At 37.7% G+C, this 19,213-nt stretch overlaps 1 non-coding gene across 1 annotated transcript; it reads left to right on the top strand.

The window, feature by feature from the left end:
• The first annotated feature begins 8,851 nt into the window (after positions 1–8,851).
• On the top strand, positions 8,852–8,937 carry TRNAY-GUA (transfer RNA tyrosine (anticodon GUA)). The gene is given in 2 exon segments: positions 8,852–8,888; positions 8,902–8,937. It is a non-coding gene; the product is annotated as a tRNA-Tyr (tRNA).
• The last annotated feature ends 10,276 nt before the right edge of the window (positions 8,938–19,213 follow it).

The raw sequence follows: 19,213 nt of genomic DNA, 5'->3' as shown, positions 1-19,213 counted from the left end.
AATAATAATAACATAAAAAAGCTATGTATATTATACCAGTTCTAGGTGTCTAGTGCTTTCTATTTCTTAAATATATATTCATATGAGTGAGATACTATGTTTATCATGTATGAAGATACACAATAAATCATTTTTATGTCGGTTTTTATAAAAATAGTTTAGTGCATTATGCAAGTGTCTATCAGATACTGTCTCTATTACATCCACTTTCTCTGAAATAATGGCCGAATACACTAATCGAAATAATGTAAACAGTTTAGTAGACATAGTCATTAAAATAATTATGAAAAACATCCAAAAATACCTGCCATAGATCTTAACATATATCATGAACTCTATCAACCATGGATAAATTCACAGTACTACACATCACTATCCAGGATGCTATTGTTTCCAAGAAACATGAGATGGAAGACATAACCAACATCATAAAAGCAGATGTCTTTGTAGTTAGTGAAACAACCCTCTATAACTACCACATATTTAAAATAAAAGGATAATCTATTATCAGACAAGATTGAAAGGGTAAGAGAGATTCAAACAGAGGAATTTTATTACGGTATAAAACTGAACTTATAGTTCAAGGAGTTTGAATACCTTCCTCTAATGAATCAGTAGTAATAGACGTATAAAATTCAGTAACAGTGGCGGGCATTTACTGCTCGTCTAGCAAAGTATTAGATGTCAGTCTATTACATTCCATATATAACCACAACCTTAATATAGTAATTATAAGAGATTTAAATAGTAAATATCACCTTCAACTGTACATGTACAAACCCTAATGGTAAAATACTTTAATTTCCAACTGAAACTAATATAATTTTGTTAAATGATGCAACACCGACACATATCTCGTACTCACATGGGCACAGTAAAATATTGCACTTACGCCTGTGTTCGTACAATATGTGTCGCAAATTCATAAACTTGTCTGTTGGTCACAATATAGGTAGTGACTACCTTCCAGTCTGGTGTATTTTCAATCTCACCCCCACTTAAACAAAATTAAAGTAAAATATAAATTAAATTATAATAAAGCTAATTGGCCACTATTTCAATGAGTCATATCAAATTTTACCAACTGAAGTACTAAACTTTGACACGGACACATCAGATATAGATGTATATAGTCATATAATATCCGAGTGCCTAAAACGTGCAGCCAACAGCTCTATACCGAAACAAAAACACTTCATAACAACACACATATGGCAACCACATCAAGAAATAATACACTTGATAAAAGAAAGAAGAAAACTACGCAGACAGACAAACAAAATGGAAATACGACACTAAAAACACAAATAAACAGTATAAGAAATAAAATAAGACATCTAATCCAACAACAAAAACAAGACAGTTGGGACACAATTAAATCATAAAACAGATCCAAAACAATTCTGGACACACTTCTAAAAGATATACCAACACAGGAAAAACAAACGAAGAGTACCCACCATTCGAATCATATGACAAAACAGCTTACATTAACTATAAAAAGCAGAGATATTTAAAGGCCATCTACAAAACACGTTCAAAACACATCATGAACATCAAAACACAAAAACAAAGCTCCTGGAGCACCTAACTTATCATTTTCAGCTGGATATTTCCCTGTTTCTTGGAAGGAAGCAGTAATTTTAATGTTCTAGAAAGAAGGAAAGCCAGCGAATAAACCAAACAATTACCGCCTGATTAGTCTAACCAGCTGCATCGAAAAAATTTTAGAAAAAATAATTATTAACCGACTATTTATATACTTAGAAGTAAATTTAAAATTACTCTAAATTCAAAACGGATTTAGAAAATATAGACAAACTACAGACTACCTAATCAGATTAACTGAAACAATTACAGACAGCTTTAACAAAAACGAATGTACTTTAGCTTGCTTTGTCGACATTGAGAAAGCATTCGACACGATCTGGCATAACGGATTACGTCACCGGTTAACGGAAACGGATTTATTCCAGGGAATTATTCACTGGCTATCTAACTTTCTGGAACAATAGAACGTGTAAAGTAGATGTGAATGGGGCCCACTCAGGGTCCTTTTCACCTGAAGCAGGAGTCCCATAGGGAGGGGTAGTTACCCCTATCTTATCTATCATGTATGTGAGTAATATGCCATTGTCGGACCCAAATGTAGGTTTTGCATCACAATTTGCTGACGATGTAGCAGTCTGGAAAAGTACCCCCAATCCTTCAATAGTAGCAAGAAACCTCCAACCAGTTAGAACAATACTGCCAGAAATATAGAATAAAAATAAATATTCTGAAACACCAAGTAATACTATTCACCAGATTAAACAATTTGAAAAATATCCACCAAAGATATACATGAACGGATTACTACTACAGACTGGTACCTCGGCAAAAATTTTAGGATTAACCTACGATACCAAGTTAACGTGGTATAGCATAATAACAATATACTAGCTAGAATCTGGAAAAGAGCAAATTATGCAAGAAGCCTATTCTATAATAGAATACGCATTACGTTCAAAGGTTTGGCTTGTTTGTTTTTGAATTTCGCGTAAAGCTAGCCGTCCCTAAGTTATCAGTATAAGACTGTAGGAAGACAACTGGTCATCATCACCCACGCAAGTTCTTGGGCTACTATATTACACCGTATAGTTTTTACTTTCAACAGAATTTATATACTAGTCGAAAGATTAACATAACAGACTACAAACACTGAATATATACAATCATCTAGTGTATGACTTCTCTGAATTCTGATTCACTTCTACTCAAATGAATACTTCATTGTAAATTAATGAACTAATTGTTTAACTGTATGTATATCTATGTACCTAAATATATCTTAGTATAGTTTACTGAATCTTAACCTTATGTTCCCTCCAGCTAACACCTAAATTAAAACATTGAAAACATAATTTAAAACCATGTATGTTTGTGTATATTTGTATGAAATAACTTTTTAAACTCTGTTGTTTATTTTATGGTTTTCTATGAAAATCAAGAAAAGTTGAGCTTTTATGTTTGTTCGATTTCAGCTTCGATTCAAGTTGTTTTTTTATATTTTTCGATTCACATTCCTTTTTCGATTTCAGTTTTCCAGTTCAGATCAGTTTTGATTTTAATTACAGTTTTTCATATTTCTTTAAAATTGTTATTACTTTCTTCTGCACCATTATGCACTCTTTTGGTAACTTGTGACCTTATTATACATGTGCATTCACACCTTTTTTTGAAAGATATCTTTTTCATCTCTGTGTATAAGTTTTATAGTTAATCTATATAAATTCCACACTTAGTAACTTTATCTATTTTTCCTTCTACTGTCCCGTTTCTTTTCTCTTTCTGAAGGATGAAGCACTGAGTTTGTCTCCTCCTATTTATTATTATTTTTACAGTTACAATATTTTTAACACACATTTAAGACAAGTATTAATAAAATCAACGTATTTAACAGAAAACCACTCATTCTTTCCGATACTGTTTTATTTAATTTTCATATTTTATTTAAACTCTTTAGTACTTTTCAGCTCACAGTTTTAGAAACACATTAAGTTGTAAAAGAGAAATAGTAAAAAGGAGTTTCTACTGCAATTCCTTTATTATATAAAACATACAAGCATTATAAGCTTACAAGTTGAAATTAGAATGAACAACTAAGATATTCTCAATGTTTTCAGGCAACAAACTGTTTCTTTAGGAACTAAAGATCACTAAATATATAAAATATCCTTTCGACATTGTCTTGTATCACTGAAGCAGCATGCACAACTATAGTCAGTTTGTACAAGTCTTCATGTTCTATTTTCATTGAGTTACACCATGAAGTTAGACTGCTGTGTGCTGGAATTATTTCAGTATTACCAAAGTTCTTCAGAGCCGAAGCAATGCCCTTTTTTGAAGTACTCGAGTTTTTCTTGCTTTTATAGCCAATCTAAGCATCTTTTCCAACTCATCCCTGATGTACTGGATGCCATCTGCTCTTCAGATTCTGAAGTTACTTGAAGTTCAAGTTTAGGATTCATTGCACATAATCTGACGTTAAGTTTGATCAAAGTTCAAGTTTAGGATTCATTGCACATAATCTGACGTTAAGTTTGATCAAACTTCAAGTTTAGGATTCATTGCACATAATCTGCCATTAAGTTTGATCAAATGATTTATGGCTTGTTGCTGTTCTGCTTCACATAACAAAACACTAAATCTATAATCTAGATATATCGATGCTCGTATTACTTCATTTTAAGACGTTTTTTCCTAGCTTTCATTAGTTCTGTGATGTTGTGAGCCAGCAGACGTTTGATTATAGATATTTCACTTTTACAAACAAGCCACACTTTATAGAAGTCTCCAGGAGTTAAATTTTCTTCTTGTAACTGTACTGTAGCTTTTTAGCCGGTTCTAATACGAGTTTAATTTATTGTAATTTCTCTCAGGATTGAAGAGAATGTTTTTAGTTATTTCAATAAACGGTGGAAGTTCCACTAAACAGGAGATCACATCACATGTTGAGCACCAAGTTCCACTAAACGGGAGATCACATCACATGTTGAGCACCAAGTTCCACTAAACGGGAGATCACATCACATGTTGAGCACTAAGTTCCACTAGACATGAGATCACATCACATGTTGAGCACCAAGTTCCACTAAACATGAGATCACATCACATGTTGAGCACCATCGCATCTCCCGTCCACAATAAGCATATGATATTTCTTTGTCTTTGAAATATTCTTTATAGCTGGAGTTCGCAGCTTTTTCGACAGCTTTTACGCCTGAGATATAGTAATTACACACAGTTCTTTATTTAACCTATCTATTACTGCAAGTTGCAAAGTGTAAGCAGCATATTTAACAGAAACAACACTGCCTAGTTTAATATAGTTCACTTTCATCACTAACAGTCACATTTCCGTCATCGGAAATTAATTCCACAACTTTAACCATATTTCTAGCATTATCAGTAGTGATAGAATACACTCAAGTTGTATTTCGATAACACATTTATATCTATTTCTATGATTTTTTTTTTAACCAAAATGTCCTGAATATAAGTTTGTAACAGCTAACGTTCTTATTTGAAGAGAGTCGCTATCAATGACTTGGACATTAATGGCTAGCACAGACCTATCCAGACAAAATGCGATGCTAATTTTCAATGAAAACATCTGTTTTGCAGCTCTTCACTTATTTGTTTTACAATTTCTATAGCTTTTTTATCAACTAAATCTACTATTGTGTTAAGAACATTTTTAATTGGATCGATTACTTTAAAACATACTCTCCTATACTGTAGGAAAATGTCTCAAATTTAGGGTTACCAACTCAATCATAGCATTATGAAACCTTTTTATGTCCATTAGAATATTTATCGTTGAAAAAAAACAACAACTCGTGAATAGTTTTTCTACGCTTGGTGTCGCTGTGGTCTTGAGTCTTCTCATATTGTGAATGTCGTCGGTGTTTGGGTACATAACCTGGAGGGTCAGGTTCTCTATGACCTCTTCCTCCTCCCCGTACTTGGCTGATTGATATTTATGACTGTGAACTGAATTTTATTTGGTCCTTTTCAGGACAATGTCCATGTATTTTGGCTCGTATACAGTTATTATTCTATTAGCAGAATGTCAAGTTTGCTGGTGGCATTATTTTTTAAATACATAAATAAATAAACTATAAATATATATTTTTTAATTTTTATTTAAAGTTTATATATTTTCTTTTTTATTTATTTTTATATTTGAAATATAAGTTAACTGGGGAGAGATATTTAGGACTAGCTTCATCATGTATGAGGTACCTGTCTAGTTCGCATAGTAATTCGTTTTTCATCCAATTCTTATTAAAGTACATTATTGTAATATGTAGGAGTCTATCTGGTATGGTTGGTATGTTCGAGTATTTGTGAATTAATTGAGATGATATTGTTCTTGGAACTCTGTATGCAGTTGTGAGGAGTGTGTTTTGGATTGTTTGTAGTTTGGGTTTAATTATTTTATTGCTTACAGTTATCCATGCTGGAGCTGCATAATCTATTACAGGTCTAATATATGTTTTATAGATTTTTAGTATGTTATCTGTAGATGCTCCATTGTTTTTACCAGTTAGACTCCTAGCATAGTTAGTTCTTCGCCAGACTTTATTTTAAATTCCGTTCACATAATTGATCCAAGTTAGTTTTGAATAATAGGTCAGACCTACAAATTTTATCGATGGGGCAATCTGGAGTAGAGTGCCATTCATATATAGTTCTGGCTGTTGTTTTTTGTGTTTTGTGGATTTCGTAAAGACTACGAGTTGTGTTTTTGCTGTGTTTATTCTCATATTGCAGGAGTGTTTTGTTTGTTTTGAATTTCGCGCAAAGCTACTGAGGGCTATCTGTGCTAGTTGTCCCTTATATAGCAGTGTAAGACTAGAGAGTAGGCAGCTAGTCATCACCACCCACCGCCAACTCGTAGGCTACTCTTTTACCTACGAATAGTGGGATTGACAGTGACATTATAACGCCTCCACGGCTGAAAGGGCGAACATGTTTGGTGCGACCGGGATTCGAACCCGCGACCCTCGGATTACGCCTTAACCCACCTGGCCATGCCGGGTCCTTGAAGGAGTGATCTTTTCATAGTTGAAGCTTTGCGTCTTCTTACTAGATTTTCAAATTCTGCTTTATAGTGTCTCTCCATGTGTTATGTTAGATTAATAACACAAGGATTCTTTAAAACCTTAGTGCAACCAGTTACACTGCAAGTTGCTTTTTCGTGTTCGCGAGAACCAGCGATTATGAAATATTAATACAATGCATTAGTTTCGTAACACCCCATATTTGAAAAGAGTAGAAAAACGTAAAAAAATAGTGACCAGACAAAATGTGCAGAGGAAAGATCTTCCTGAATACTATTTCTCTCTAACTTTATCTACAGCAGAGAAAACATGCAGATATTTCGGTTTAAGATCTAACTGGTCCCTAGCCGAGGTTATGAGTCAGAATCAACTCAGAAATTTATTTTCTCTCCTACCTACTCGTGACTGGATATTAGATAAAGCTACATGAGAAAAAACAACAAAAAAGGACGTGCGAATTCACGTATGTAAATACTTACGTACATTACTGACACGTACAAACAAACAAACTGTGGTTATGGATAATAGGCAAGCAAGCAGCGGCGGAAAAACTGACGACAGGTACCGACTAGTAAGTATCACAAAGATAAACGACCGGTATGGGACTTAGGGTCCTTCAGAGTGGTGTGGGATCTATAGATCCTGTGTCAAGAATCTGGTGTAGGGGAAAGTGGTTAGTACTCTATACACTACAAATATATTAAGGAGACTAGTGGGGGGCGCCACGTGTTGGGTGTTTCAGCTAAGTTTAAGAATTGTTTTTCTTGTTCTGGCTCTTTGATAATATCTTGCGGCTAAATTGTGGGTTATTTCACTAAGTTTAGGTAATATCCGTAGTGAATCTAAGTAGCCTTGGGGCGTATACCTTGGTAAACGATGTGCTACACGGGGAACTCGATATCGTAGTGTTTCTAACTTTGCATGAGGTCATTGAGCATGCTGCACGCGACTATGTATCCATATTCAGTAAGTGGTCTAATATAAGCTTTGTAAATAGTTGTAGTGGTACTGGCCAAGCATCCTTTGTGAGTACCTCCAATGCGTCTGAAAAAAAAGTATTACGTTGATTGACAAATTTACAAATTTTGCTAAAGTGACCCGTCTATTATACAGACCGATTGAAGGTGACTCCGAGGTATTTATAGAATTAGTTAATTTTATATCGGTGTCTAGTAGAGTAAGTTTTGGTTGGATTAATTTATTATTTTTCTTTTTACAACATGGGTGAAATACAATTGCCTGTATTTTGTTAGGATTTAAAGCTATACGTCTGTGATCACACAATTCGGTTATGTGATTGAGCGACGTTTGAGCTCTACTAGCTGCGACTAATTATTCTATTGACGTACTCGAAACAGCAGCGTTATTAGCATATTGTGCCGCCTGAGTATACCCGAGTTTGAGGAACCGAACGTTGTTGAAGTATATTATGTACAAGAGTGAGCTGATAGCAGACCCTTGCGGTACGTCTGCCACCAGCCTGAATAAACGGGAATGTATTTGATTGAATTGTGCTCTGGCCTGTATGTTGGGGAGAAAACTTGAGATACAGCGAATAATTGTGTGTGGAATTTTGAGTTGGTTCAGTTTGAACGGCAGTCTATGTAATTTTGAGTTGCTACAGTTTGAACGGCAGTTCGTTATGTAATTTTGAGTTGGTACAGTTTGAACGGCAGTTCGTTATGTAATTTTGAGTTGGTACAGTTTGAACGGCAGTCCGTTATGTAATTTTGAGTTGGTACAATTTGAACGGCAGTCCGTTATGTAATTTTGAGTTGGTACAGTTTGAACGGCAGTCCGTTATGTAATTTTGAGTTGGTACAGTTTGAACGGCAGTCCGTTATGGAATTTTGAGTTGGTACAGTTTGAACGGTAGTCCGTTATGTAATTTTGAGTTGGTACAGTTTGAACGGCAGTCCGTTATGCCAAACGAATGTGTTTTTTTTTAACATTCAGGAATGCTGCAACTGTCATATGTTTAGGGTTGAATGCTTGAAAGATAGTTTCAGTTAATGTAATCACTGGTCTGATGCCGGGCTGCATTTTGAATGTCATTGATAATATTATTAGTTTCTATATGAAATAAGAGTCTGTTATCTTTTCTATAAGTTCCCATCAGATGAGAGCTGAAGGGACTATATAGAGTTTACCGCTCAGTTTTTGAGAGTTCAGTCAGGTCTGGGCAGAGCTTACGACGTCAAGTAGGATTTTCAGTTAAAACTAGTTGGCTTAGTCTACAACCTCCGACGAAAGCTCAGTTGGTAGAGCGGTGGACTGTAGAAGGTTTATAGTTATCCGTAGGTCGGTGGTTCAAATCCGCCTCGTCGGAGGTTATTTTAATCTATCATACAAGGATTTAATAAAAACCACACAAGCCTTTGACTCAGTCTGTAACCAGGACCTCAAGTTTATACTCCTTCAGTTTAACTTCCCGTCCACCTTAACAAGATGAATATCTAACTTTTTAGACAATAGAACAGCTGAAGTAAGAATTAACATTGGTCACCTCTCGACAGGCGTTCCCCAAGGTTCAGTACTCAGCCTTCTTTTATGTATATGTTAACGACATCCCTTTTCCTAAAGTTAAGTACACCTATGCGTCGCGATATGCTGACCTCATAGCAGTATGGAGTACGTCACGCGAACCCCTACTGGCCACCTCTAACGTTCAATTCACACTGAACAGTATAACCACTTGGTGTAACTAACACCTGGCGGGTCGTGCTTAATGCAACTAAAACTCAGGCTATAACCTTTAAACTCAAAATATCGAGAAAAAGCAAAGTCTTTGATGAATGAGCTGGCTGATGTTACATATTTGGAGAATGCCCATGCTATGTATTTACCAAGATTGTAATTAAACGATTCATATGTGGACATTATTGGTCGTAATGGACAATCTGGTTTATGAGGTTTGGGAATGCCGTATATTTGCGGTGTGCATGAGTCGGTTTTACGTAGGTAGGAATAAAGTGTTTGTGAAATTCTGTTGGCTTTTCTCGTTTGTAGTAGCAATTTGTTCAGTTGCGTCTCGTGTGTCTTTGTTGGATTTGTGTGTATTGGTTTAAATTTGTTCGTGTCTGATAGGATGTTATTCATTTTTTGGATGTGTTCATTCGTGTTCATTATGACTATAGCGTTACCTTTATCTGCTTTTAGAATTTTTATGTTTTTGTCTTGTTTTAGGTTTTTAATGGAATTAATGTCTCTTTTTGTAAGGTTGAAACAACTAAGAGTCTGTTCTGTAGATGTGAATTCATCAATTGTATCACAAGAACACACATATATTTTTACTTCAAGTAGGTTTCCCACCATCACAAATTACTACGGAGGAGTGTGACATACTCGTGATGCATGTTGCTCTCTCTACACTCCTCTACCTTACTCTCACTTCAAAGTTTAGCAGAAGGAGTGAGCATCAGCAGTAGTGAAGAGAAAGAGTGGGAAGTATGAGTGGTGATAAGTACCCATCAGAAATATATTTTCAGTGTAGGAAAATTATATCTTTCAATATGGCACTAACCTGCCCTCACAATATATGCTAGTTTTCACTTTTGTGTATGATTCAAGAAAAACAAGGGCAGAAAACATGAGGTGTAATGTGGCTAGGATGCATCAGATCATACATGGCAAGTATGCAACATCCAATATATCCTCTACTGGGAACAGACATCTTGCAATGGTAGAATGAGAACACCCAATCAAAGGTGGTGAACTGCAGATGATGGCTGAATTCTAAGTGTTACAAAAGCGTATATGGTGTACTAGTTCACACTCATCCAAATCCTCCTCCATGGGAAACTGATATCCCTTGAAAGAAGAACAAGGACCCATTTTGTAAGTGCAAATTAAGCATGGATGCAGCTAGTATAAAGGAAAGTGAGAATTGGTTCACTCAATTCATAACTTCCTCTGTAGGGAAACCAATATCCTATGAGGGAAGGACACGGGCATCAAATTTGTACATACAACACTGAGAGAGGCCATGTTTTGTTTTATCTTACACTAGCAGAACACCACCAGCCTACTCTCAACTGAACTGTTATAGCCATCTATGTTGAACTCATCACCCCAGTGGTTTGGTATTAGAAAATGGCAAGAACTTCCATACTCCAATTAAAGGGAGGAAATAATGAGATAAGGAGTCCAGAGGATCGTCATGATTGGAGACAGTGCAACGGATGACCATAAAAAAATTTTGGAAAAGCAGACCCTATCAAGTTTCTCACTCAAGGCATGATATGAATGGGAAGCTACCCCTGTCTTCTTTACCCATATCATCCATGGTTTATACAGTCTGGAACAGACGTATTTATGAAGCAAATATTGTATGATTATTCGCCTACAAGTGATCTTGTGGAATATCCCTTCCGTATCATGACTGTGTGAAGTAATAGACAAGAGCACACAAACAATATGGTGTACAGTTTGTATTTAATACTTACCACAGAGTAGTATTGAAAAGGTGAATGTGAAGCAAGAAGCCCTGTAACAAATGAAAGCATTAAGAAAATCTTACCCACTGTCTATGCTGCAACAAAATGTGACATGAAGCCACAGGCAGTAGGCAGTACCCCAAGGATACAGAACTTGCTATGCAATAGAAATAATAGGAGATGAATATTAGTACAGTGAACATGACCAAAGCCAGAATCTCATTTGAGATTGACTTAGAGAAGAACAAGGGGAAAAGGTGAAGAGGCCAATAGGAAGTGAGGAAAAATGGAAGATAGGAAGGCAAGATGAGTAATGAACCAACAGATGAAACAATAAACTGAAGTGATTGATTTAGTGTTTTATGGCACAAAGCAGCGAGGTTATCTGCGCCAGACATTCGGTAAAATGTAAAAAAAAAATAAAAAAAATAAATGTAGTAATAGACATAAATGGAAATGAAGGTAAAACAAAAAAGTATAAAACCAATGTTGACACCTAGTCTACAATGTTAAGATAGAAGGTAGAGTATAAGAAGTTGTAAGGTATTTACTCTAGCAAAAAGGTAATGATTATAACCTGACTAACAGGTAAGTTCAAGAACCACCGTCAGTCACCTGAAGGTGGTCTTTCCAGTCCTGGTTCTGGGTTATGTGTCATAGCAACCAGTATCAAATGTAAAAGAACAGAAGTTTTAAAAGTTACATACCAAAATTGTAACAATGAGTAGCCAAATGTCCAGTAAAAAGATAAAGTCAAGTAAATGGAGTAAAATTTCTAAAAGTAAATGAAGGTAAAAACAAAACAGCAATTAAAACAGAAAATGGTGTAAAAACCAATGGTGACATCCAGTCAACAAAGTTGTAAAGGACTACCTGTAACAGAATGGTAATGATCATAACCCGCCAGGAAGACTAACAGGTAAGTATAAAAACCACCGTCAGTCACCTGAAGTTGGTCTTTCCAGTCCTGGTTCCGGGTTATGAGTCAATATGGCCAGTACTAAAAAGTAAAGTAGTAAAAGTGTGAAATGATATGCAGCAAAAGTATAATAACAACTCGCCAGGACAACTAACGAGTAGTTCAAACGGATAGTTCAAACAGTAGCGTTAGTCACCTGAAGTTGGCCTTTCCAGTCCTGGTGTCGAGTTATTTAATGTTCTGGCCATTGTCCAATGTCAAATTGAATGAGAGAGATTAAAACTGTAAAAAAGGAACCACAATTACAAAGGTCTGATGAATAAATATGCAACACTTAAATGAGATTAAAAAGATTAATGGCCATTAAAAAATTAAAAACATTATCAAGGTGGACAGAGTCACCATCACCAATAACTCTGTCCAATGTTACAGACTGACCCTGGGAAAAAATATGTTTAAAATATTGCCGTCGTTTAGAATTGTAACGATGGCAAGAAAGTAAAACGTGGCTGATAGTGATTTGAGTGTTACACAAACTACACATTGGTGCATCAGTTCCAGATAAAAGAAAATGATGAGTTAAAAAACTGTGACCAATGCGTAGCCTAGTGAGAACAACTTCCTCCTTCCGAACTTTACGGAAGCTAGACGGCCAAAGTCCAATTTTGGGTTTGATTTGAAAAAGTTTGTTGTCGCGTTGCTCACTCCAAGTGGACTGCCAGCTGGCACGGAGCCGAGCCCTGAAGATAACACCATAGTCCATGTACGGAATAGGCATAGAAGTGATGGTCCTGAAGCAGACATATTTAGCTGCCATGTCTGCAAGCTCGTTCCCGCGAATACCAACATGGTCTGGTATCCAGAAAAACTGGATTGAAGTAGCTGCTAATGAGAAATGGGCCAGTCGGTTTCGAATATCAGCGAGAATAGGATGTGAGCTAATGTGTAGCGATTCCAAGGCAAGTATAGAACTAAGAGAATCAGTATAAATAGTGCAGTTGGTGTACTGCTCAGCTGCAATATGATCCAGGGCAAGAGATATGGCATACAGTTCATCAGTGAACACAGAAGCTGTAGAAGGGATTCTGCGCACAACTACTGACCCATAGCAGAGCCCACTGAGTTACCTGATTTGGAACCATCTGTATAAATTGGAACTGAATGATTGTTTGAAAGATATTCATTGAATAAAAGACGGTACTTCCAATCTGGAGTATCTGCCGTTTTCAGGTGACTGAAAGAAAGGTCACATTTGGGGGCTGTAATAAGCCATGGTGGGATGTGCCGACCTGTGGAATCTACAATGTTATCCAAGGACAGACCCAATTCATCCAATTGCGCCCGGATGCGAAGGCCAAACGGAGCAATGACAGATCGTCTGTTCTGAAAAAGTACTGCCCACCGAGGAAGGAAAACACAATTCCAGGTGGGATGCTTTGGTAAGGAATGAAGTTTCGAAGTATATTGTAAAGATAGTTGCAAACGGCGAAGGTGTAGAGAAGGTTCATGAGATTCAATGTATATACTTTGAACTAGAGAGGTACGGAAAGCCCCAGTGCAGAGTCGAAGTCCTTGGTGATGAATGGGGTCCAGCATCTTTAAGGCCGAGGGTCTGGCAGAGCCATAGACCATTGATCCATAATCGAGTTTCGATCTAATAAGAGCACGATATACCTTTAACATTGAACAACGATCTGCCCCCCAACTGGTAGAAGAGAGAACACGGAGGATGTTCAGTGCTCTTGTGCATTTGACCCAAAGCTGCTTTAAGTGTGGTATAAAGGTCAGTTTACGATCAAAGATAAGCCCCAAGAACTTGGTCTCCGGGACCACTGGCAGCAAAACTTCATCGATATGAAGTTCAGGGTCAGGGTGAATACCCCGTCGACGGCAAAAGTGCATGCATACAGTTTTGGAGAGAGAGAAATTAAAGCCGTTCGCCAGAGTCCACTTCCGTACACAATTGAGGGCAGTTTGTAGTTCCCGCTCAATATATCTCATGTTTGACGACTGACATGAGATGTGAAAGTCGTCGACATACAGCCCATTCGCAACAGTGAGAGGGAGTCCTTCAGTGATGGCATTTATCTTTATACTGAAGACTGTAACACTCAATACACAGCCTTGAGGGACTCCAAGTTCCTGTACAAAAGAACGGGAAAGTGTCGAACCCACACGAACTTGGAATCTCCTGTCCATTAAATTTTCTTTAATAAACATGGGTAGATGGCCACGTAACCCATATGTATGGAGGTCTCGCAAAACGCCATACCTCCATGTTGTGTCGTAAGCCTTCTCTATGTCAAAGAATATTGATACAAGATGTTGGCGGTTGAGAAAGGCTTCTCTGATAGATGTTTCAAGACGAATTAGGTGGTCTGTGGTGGACTGCTGTCGACGGAACCCACACTGGGTGAGCGAGAGGAGGCTGTTTGATTCAAGGAACCAAACAAGACGAGCATTAACCATCCTTTCTAATGTCTTACAGAGACAGTTCGTCAAAGCAATTGGACGGTAGTTTGAAGGAATCTTGGGATCTTTCCCTGGCTTAGAGAAAGGTAAAATAATAGCCTGGCGCCAGGCATCAGGAAAAACATTCTCCTGCCAGATCCGGTTGAAAACAATCAGAAGGACATCAAGAGAAGCAGGAGGTAGATGGTGCAGCATGTCATAATGAATAGCATCAGGTCCAACAGACGTACTGGCAGACCGATGAAGGGCTATTTTTAGTTCCACCAGGGTAAAGGGACGATTATAGTCAAAGAAACAGTCAGTTCGAAAGGAAAGAGGTGATCGCTCTGCCCGAGTCTTGATGGCCAGGAAGGTGGAGGAACAAGCAGAAGTGCTAGATACCCGGCAAAAGCTTTCACCTAGAGTGTTAGCGACGTTCCGAACATCAGTCACCTCCTGACCATCAGAGAGTAAGATCGAGAGGGGGGACAGATTTGTAGTGCCCATTAACCTTTCGAATCCTGTCCCATATGATCTTGAAACTGGTGGTAGAAGATATGCTGGTTGTGAACTTAATCCAAGATTCCTTCTGGCTTTGACGTCTTACCCACCTAGAATGTGAACGGGCCCGTTGGAAAGCAACCCGGTTTGAAAGTGTGGGATATCTACGAAAAGTATCCCAGGCCCGCTTTTGAGCCTTCCGTGCTAAGTGGCAAGCAGGATTCCACCACGGACAAGGATATCGTGGAAAACGTGTCGAGGTTTTAGGAATACACTGAGCAGCTGCATGTGTAATACAGTCAGTTACCGCTGCTACACAGTCGTCTATTGATGGCTGATTTACGATGGCAGGATCAAGTTCTGCGAGAGCAGTGAAAGTGGACCAGTCTGCCTGATCCAGCTTCCACCGGGGCACGCGGGTAGGGTGGCATCGACCACGGCCAGTCTCTCTCAAAAGGATCGGAAAATGATCACTGCCTAGTGGATTACTGTCAACCCTCCATGAAAAATGGGAGAATAATGAAGGGGAGCAAACTGAGAGGTCAATAGCGGTAAAGGACTGACTAGGTGCATGAAAGTAAGTGGAAGAACCAGTATTGAAAAGAGAAAGATTGTGATCAGAGAGCATCCGCTCTACAGATCGGCCCCTCCCATCAATAATAGCACTTCCCCAGAGGGGATGATGTCCATTAAAATCCCCTAGGATTAGAAATGGAGATGGCAATTGTTCAACGAGAGCATCAAGATCTGATTGATCATATGTTTCTCCAGGGGACAGGTACAGAGAACAAACAGTGATGGTATGACCCAAGGAAACACGGATGGCTACAGCCTCCAAGGGTGTGTTGAGTGACAAAGACAGGGTGGGCACGTGTTGATCAACCAACAGTGCCACCCCTCCATGTACTCGACCATCACACAACCTGTCATTTCTGTACAGAGAAAACTGCCGAATGGAGACAGTATCAGCAGTTTTGAGAAATGTTTCTTGTAAAGAAAGACAAACAGGATGGTAGGAAGCAATCAGCGTTTTGATATCATCCAGATTAGAACGTAAACCTCGACAGTTCCATTGTATCAAGGTGGCCATTTTTAAGAACGGGTAGGTGAAGTGGCTGGAGAACCCTTCGGTTTACGACCACGTCTTTTTTCTTTACTGTCTTTAGTCGGAGGAGGTCTATCAACCTCCATGGATCCTGCTCTGGGTCGGGTGGGCAGGTTTTTGTTATGGAATCCAGTGACTAAGGACGCGAACGAATAATTGTTTTGTCTCTTGTGGTGGGAGAAAAAGATGTATCAGAAGAAATGCCTGTATTTGAAACTGAAGGACGTGGATCTTGAGGTTTGTTGGTAGGTATGGGAGGAACAGAGATGGGTGTGGAAGTCGATTCATCAACCTTTTTAACCACGGAGGTCAAAAGGCTTTTCATTTGTTTTGAAAACGATTCTCTTGGAGGCACAGAGAGATCTGTCTGCACTCCCACTGTAGTTGTGGAATGAAGTGCAGCAGCATATGTCCGAGATGAAGTTGTGGACAGCAATTTCCGAGCCTCAGAATAACTAATGTTATGTGTCGTTTTCAAACGCTGCACCTCTTTTTCCTCCAACCATTTTGGGCAAGAATGAAAGTAAGAGGGGGTGAGAACCATTGCAGTTTACGCAATGTGGGTTCATGTCACAATCATAGGCATCGTGGTCCTTGCCTCCACAACGAGCACATGTCAGGGAACCACGACAAGATGTCTTTGAGTGGCCGAATCTCTGACATTGAAAACATCGAAGAGGGTTTGGTATGTATGGCCGAACCCTGCAAATGAGATAACCTGCCTTGATGGTGGCAAATGCACGTGGTGAAGTAAATGTTAAAACGATGATATTTGTTGGCAGTGTAACTCCATCTTTGCGATTGGAGATGCGCCTCACTGCAGAAACTCCTTGAGTGGAGAGACCAGCGAGAATCTCTGACTCGGGAACGTTCTTCAAATCCCTTTCAACAATAACTCCTCGTGAAGAATTCAAGGTAGCCTGGGGTGTAACCTCAATAGGTATATCCCCAATTGCCTTTGAATTCATGAGGAGTTCACTGTGTTGGGATGTGGATGTTTCAACCAATATGTCACCAGATCGAAGTTTCTTTACTAACTTTGGGAGAGCCAGCAAGTCCCTCTAGTCCCTTTTGAATAAAAAAGGGGACATTTGCCCTAAAGGTTTTTCCGAAAGAGAATGTAATATAAGAAAATGAGGTACGTGTGTTACTGATGTTGAAGATTGCTGTTCTGAGTATTCAAGACGTGGTCGCTTACCCATTGACTGTTTTTTTACAATTTTATTTAAATTTTTAGAGGATCCATAGGAAAAAGAAAAAAGTTCGGTACCCACTGACCCTACCCAACATGGAGCCCTACAAGGGGACGCACTACAAAATCACGCAAGGACAATGCAGGAACGCCAAGGTTTCGTGAGCACTATACCCAAACACCAGCATCAGACACAATGTCCACAACATCAGTTGAGAACTTCCAACACTGGTACTTGGTTGACTCTAGCCCAAGTTGACCAGTCGATTGACCCAAGGGGGGCCACCCAAAGGCCGCCCGTCTACAGGAATTCGAGGCCAAAGTGGTGTGTTAGGGTTGGACCCCCTCAACCACCAGGATCCTCTCCTCCCCTTCACGGGTCGCCACGCACGGCAAACACGTGGGTGGATGTTTAGATCCCAGAGAAGGTAACCAGATAGAACAGAACCTTCCCTGGGAGGTCCCCCTCACCACATACAGGAATCCACACCGAGGGGACAACTAAAAGTAACACTAAAAACAATTCAACAGTCTCCCAAATAAAACTAAATATAACACATTAAAATTGCTGAAGTACAACGTAATATTTATTTCAAAAGTCTCTACTGAATGTATAATATAAACCTATCAACTTTATAACACAAGTGGACTTAAAGTATATTTACCATCCATGCATGTCAGAATTTGCATTACTATCCTCTTTTCCATCTCCCTCTTTGTAGTTACAACTTAAAATTCATCAATAACAAGAATACAAAGAGTACTATTTACTGCTTTTCTGAAACAGATCTCAAATTCTTTCCTCTGTCTTTATAAAAGGAAGACCTAATTCTTGAAAAATTAATGTTATTTTAGAAACTGTAAAAAAACGAAAAAACAATCCAAATAAACAAGTTATTTCGATATATATATATATATATATATATATAATTAATCCAGTTAACATATTTACACTTTTATGGATGAAGAGTACCTTTCAGGTATTGCATGCACAGCTGCATATCAAATTATGAAACATATGCAAAAATATTAAAGTGTATTTTAAAATTTTGTAACAATTATTTCAGAATTCATAAATTATATAATCTAAAAATATTTCAAAAAACGTTCAATGAAGATTTCTGCACAATTGCTTATCACATCTTAGCTGTGGTATGAAATATAAAATGTATCTAATGAAAATTAGTGTCTTTGATAAAGTAGTGTTCAAAACAATTGAGACTCTAACTGGAAATGTTTAAAAGAAAAAAAATCTAACTGAAAAAATAGATATTTAAATTTTCCACATTTGACAGAACCTTAATTTTAAGAATAGGTTGGCCATATTTCTAAAAAGTATATAAATTAAAAAATGGACTTAAGTTACAGTAGATGTTTTCTAAAGTAACAGTTCACTCTTAAATTAAGTGTTCAAATTCTGAGTATTATACACATTTTGAGCACTGGAGTAAATCTGATGGAAAAACAAAATTTAGGAACTACCAGTGAATAGTATTTTAATTATAAAACTTTCACAAGAACATTATATTGGTCACTGTTGTTGTAACTTGAAAACCAGTGAAATTGCACATGATGGTTTTATTTATTCTTTACTCATCACAATAAACCTATATTTGTATCTGAATAATATGTACTGTTGATGCTATTAACTCATTCATATGTTTTAAAACAAATAAATATGAAGCCCAAACTGTTATCAACTGTTTATCTTCAGTGTCTACAACGCTGGAATTATTGATAAACTACCAAAACATTTTCTGACCAACATCATCTTAAATCTCCCCGACTTCTTTTTATATAAATGCTTTCTAACATACAATATTAAAATAAAGAGCACGTAAGAGATTTCTACTTAAATTATCATTTTTATCAGCTTCACTAAGCCCTATTCACTGTTGTCCAAAAACAAATTCTTCTTACATGCAAGGTTTTCACCTCACCACGTGTGTCTGCGAATTTAACAGATGACTCTAACAAGGGGATATCTGATAATTGATTTAA

The sequence above is a fragment of the Tachypleus tridentatus genome, unplaced genomic scaffold (genome assembly GCF_004210375.1).
Source record: "Tachypleus tridentatus isolate NWPU-2018 unplaced genomic scaffold, ASM421037v1 Hic_cluster_2, whole genome shotgun sequence".
Classification (NCBI taxonomy): Eukaryota; Metazoa; Arthropoda; class Merostomata; order Xiphosura; family Limulidae; genus Tachypleus; species Tachypleus tridentatus.
The sequence above is the reverse complement of the archived record's forward strand: the minus strand, read 5'-3'. Positions and strand labels throughout refer to the sequence as shown.